This window comes from Thunnus albacares, chromosome 22 (genome assembly GCF_914725855.1).
Source record: "Thunnus albacares chromosome 22, fThuAlb1.1, whole genome shotgun sequence".
In the NCBI taxonomy this organism is placed as follows: Eukaryota; Metazoa; Chordata; class Actinopteri; order Scombriformes; family Scombridae; genus Thunnus; species Thunnus albacares.
The window spans coordinates 8,902,565-8,907,479 of NC_058127.1; positions in this window are offsets into that span (position 1 = coordinate 8,902,565).

Genomic DNA, 4,915 nt, shown 5'->3' on the forward strand with positions numbered 1-4,915 from the left:
ACATCTTTAAAAATGAATGTTTATTCTCATTAGCATTAAAAAAATGTTTGTCAAGCTGTTTTGTTTTAATACATAAATGAAAAGAAATAAAAGATTCAGTTTCATATCTATTATATGGTAATCCCATCCAAAAAACGTGACCATGAAAACCTTTTAAAGCCATTTTGTTGGTTTAAACATTTAGAAGTTATTGTAATTACAAGATTTCTTTGGACTGGGGAATAATAATATAAATTGTGCTTTAAAAGCACAATTTATCAACAACATTGTAAACTTTTCAGTGTATTCATTTGTTGTGGCTGTACAGTAGAATATCAATATCAATGGATTATAGGCAGGTACATACACACTCTGCAGTCTACTGATATGATTCATGTCATGCAGCTGTAAGCAATTACAGAGCATAACATGCAAAGTCAAGCTGCAGATCAGCAACACAAAAAATAACACTGTAAACTTCATCTTCATCAAGTTCATTCAAGATCTTCAGTCTCCTAAACTCTGATTGATACGATCCCTCTGACTGCTTTTATGTCATTTAAAAATGACCAGTTAATTTTTAACATCCCATTTGACACGTGAATTTACCATCTGATTGTAAGTTATCTGTTAACTATTCAGTGGAAGAGCAATGAGGAAACAATACTTTTACTGGCAGTCATTAATGTTCACCATTGATTGTTGTTGTTAAGTCTGATTTTGAGGACAATTACTTGAATTGAAGTATCAAATCATAAACCACTACTGTATTCTCACCTGTTGGTTTTGAGAGGCTTTTATCTCTCCGGTTTATCAACTTTATCAACCTGAACAACCTTGGAAATGACAAAATAACTAATAGATACAGCTTACTTGGCTTTCAAAGTTACATATTCAGCTGAGATATGACTCTGTAGGAGCATGATTGCTTTAATTAGCAACTTTTAAGCAGGAAAGCCAAAAAAATATGCTGACTTTATAGATGAACATTGTAAATACGGCATAGACAGCAGTGCCTCCAGCGTTGTCTTAGTTTTGTCTCTGTATATTTTATAGAAATTTTGTTTCAAGAAAACATCTTTCAAAAATGTTTTTTCTGAGAATATTGCCAAAATTGATCTGGAATTGCATCGGCCTCTAAAACCTTGATCAAACTATTGGATGGTGGACAATCACATACAGTATATATTACACTTTGTGCCACAGACACATTTTATTGGAATGTATTGTGGTTCAGGACCAGTCCTTTAAAGGGTTTAGTATTTTTTTGGACCAATATTTTCTTCATACTGTGAAACAGCATTTTAAAAAACAAACCAACATGTAAATAATTACAACTTGCTTGAGTGTGTGTTAGCTAATCCCCTTTGTCTATTTTATAAGTCTGACACAGGAAGAAGTGCTTCAGACATTAAAAATACATTTTGATATTTATTATGGGAGTAAACCCACACCTGCACAGGGTGAAACACCACACAGCAACAACAGTTGGTGTAGGTGTGACCCTTGTTGCTGTGGGGACACAAATGTTTTTTGCTTCAGTGTTTTTTTCATTGATGAGTAGTATTTACAACTTCCAGCTTGAACAACCCAAACTTCATGTTTATTGTCTTGCTGTAGTGGTTGTAAGAATGCAATTTACCAACAACATTGTAAACGTTTTAGTGTATTCATTTGTTGTGTTGTTACACTCTGCAGACTACTGATATGATTCATGTCATGCAGCAGGAAGCAATTACAGAGCATCCCACTTGACATGTGACTTTATCATCTCATTGTAAATGATCTGTTAAGTGTTTCAGTGGAAGAGCAATGAAGAAATAATATTAACATTATCTGGACACCATCATTGTTAACCTTTGATTGTCTCACTGTCTTTTTGTTGTTTTTTAAATATTGTGAAATTGAAACAATGACAAGATTTCTTTGGGTTGTGGCACAATAAAATATCTGAGGTGTAAAACACAACATTACAGGAAACACAACATTACAGACCAGACAAAATGTCTTTGGAAAACACATTTCCAAAACTGAAAACAAAGAAAATTTCAGAAAACACAAAATTTTACAAAATGGAAATGCGATTCTTATTTTCAGGTGATTATACACTACTTAAAATATACTTATGAATATTATATTCAATTTCGGCCAAGTCGATGCCACTAAATTCTACAAACTGCACCTTTAAGTTTTGTAACTGCTCAGCAGTCTTGTCTCTGTCTTGTCGGTTCTATTTCTTTTGAGTGTGTTTTTTAGGGTTCAAAGGGACATTTTGACACCATGATATACTGAAAGCATAAAATCACATGAATACTCTTTGTTGAAATATCCTGTTATTTTTTCAATCTCTGCATTGACAATACCAAGAGGTTACACAGCGATTATCAGGAAACAACTGATGTTGACTTTCTGTCAAGAGAGTCAAGACAAAGAGGTACATGAGTGGCCCAGGCAGTACCAGTCAACACATGTGTAGGTGTTTACCACGATATATTATCGCTGACCAAACTAGATTTTCTACAAACTCTGAATTGACTTGGGTTCTGTCCAATCTAACAGCAAGAACAACAAGAATTGTCCATACCTGTTCTGTTTTATAAAATGTTGCTCTTTCATTTGTTAATGTGTTTTTTGTTGTTTCTCCATCACTTGATGGCTGGGCTGCCTTTAATTGTTTCTCTTTCCTCCTTAAATTTTTCTTTAAATCTTGAATCACTTCTTTACTTTCTCCCTGTTTGTAAGGGTTTCATTACGTCCTGGAATTCTTCCTCGCTTCTGTCTCCTCTCTCCTGATTCCTTCACTCACTCTGAAAATATAAAAAGCGTTTGTTTAAAAATCTGAGTGAGCATAAAGCAGAACTTTAACTTTTATGGTGTTAATAACAGTAATTGTGGACAATGCACGTGGATGTAGAGGAGTCACGTGCACAACTTTAACAGCTGTGCATGTGTATTATTTTTGTGAGCGCTTTCACAGAATACACACACACACACGCACACTCAGAGAGGACCAATTTGAGTATTAGACCTGTGTGTGTGTGTGTGTGTGTGTGTGTGTGTGTGTGTGCGTGTGTGTGTCTGACAGAATACATGCTCAAACAATAACTTGCCCCTATCAGTAGGTTCATAGGCCACACATGGAGAGAGATAAAACAATGGTTGATCAAAGACTATTATAACAGATATAAAGTTATTGTCAGTATCATTTGAACATGAGCCAAACATTTTCATGTAATAACTCATATGCTGTGAAAATGTTACAATACAATTAGAAACAAAATGCTGAAAACGTTTCATGAGGTAAGCCTGCGCTTGTTGAAATAATATTTCTGTTTTTATCTCATGTATTCAATATCTTTGCCTACACTGACATTTTACCAAAATTAACAATATAACTAATAATAATAATAATAATAATAATAATAAATAACTACAGGATCTAAGTTAAAAAACAAATTACCAGTGTTTTATCAAATGAATGTCACTGATGGAAGAAACAAAAGACAGAGTTCAGACAAACACATTCAAGTACATTGCTCTGTGTAAGATTTTGCATATATTCAAGTTAAGTCATTTCTATTTATATAGCGCCAAATCACAACAGAAGTTATCTCAGGGTACTTTTCATATAGAACTGCTCTATGTGGTTTGTCCAGGTGGTGTTGCCATGGGCAGGGCACCTGACTGTTGTTTTAAGACAGACTTGAAAAACTGTAAACCCGTCCTTTAATGGACTCCTGACTTGTTTTTGTATGACAATTTTTGTACTGCTTTGTTGTGAGTGATGAACTTTTTTAAGGAAAATAAGAATTAAGGTGAACACAGAGAAACTGCGCCCCCTCCTGGAAAGAAATATGAAATCAGCTTTCTAGTGTCACTCTGCACATACATCATTCTGCACAGTCAAGCTCCAACATCCAAGTGACGTAAGAACTCAAGAAAGACATTGATGTATATTGAACCTTTTGCTTACGAGCAGGATTTGTGACATCACAACTAGTTTAGAAACCAATCCTGGTTCAATATTTAACTTGATAAGATAGTTTCTTCTTAAAATGTACTTTTATCAGAAAGTATTTCCTGATTTTAACCTAGCTGCCTGCTTATTTTTACTTGACTTTATTTGTTTTTAATTTCATGTTTATTATTTTTTTTATAAATATAATAATATAATATGTTATGGCTTTTAGTTCATTTTAATTTCGGTTTTTTAAATGTGTTTTGTTTTTATTGTAAGCACTTTGTAACTGTGTTTTGACAGAAGCTATATAAATAAAGTTTATTATTATTATTATTATTATTATTATTATTATTATTATTATTATTATTATGTGGAACATTTATGAGACTTATGTACAGCACGAAAACTTTTGAAATGAAAAATATTTGCATATTTATAGATCCTGGAATTTTTAGTGAGGGGTGGACAAGTAGATGCCATTTTAAGGATTTTAACAACATAATTTAACATTTTTTTGTGTGGAAAAAAACATATCAGACACATTATTATTCAAAGTATTTTATATACATCTTAAACATGTCTGGCAGGGATTTTTAAGCAAAAAGCCAAACTTTTCAGAGCTGACTGTCCATATCAAACAATACATTTCTTCAATATCTGAATGTACAAACAAAATGTAAAATTATTTTAAGCTTTACAAGATATTTATGTAGCTATATTTTATTACAGCCTTTAGTCCTCCTGGTGCGTTTGAAGACACAAGATGCTGTAAACCTGTTTCAATAAAGCTGTTTATTTAAAAAAAAAATCCAAGTGAAGTGACAGTAAGCAAAACACATTTTTGATGGGTGAAGGGGGACTTTAACCACAGCAATGTATAACAGCGCCCTCCGCGGTCAAACATTACTGTGGTCACAGAATAACGGCGATACAGAATATATACGTCAGTGCAACGCCGGGATTTCCGAGGCACCG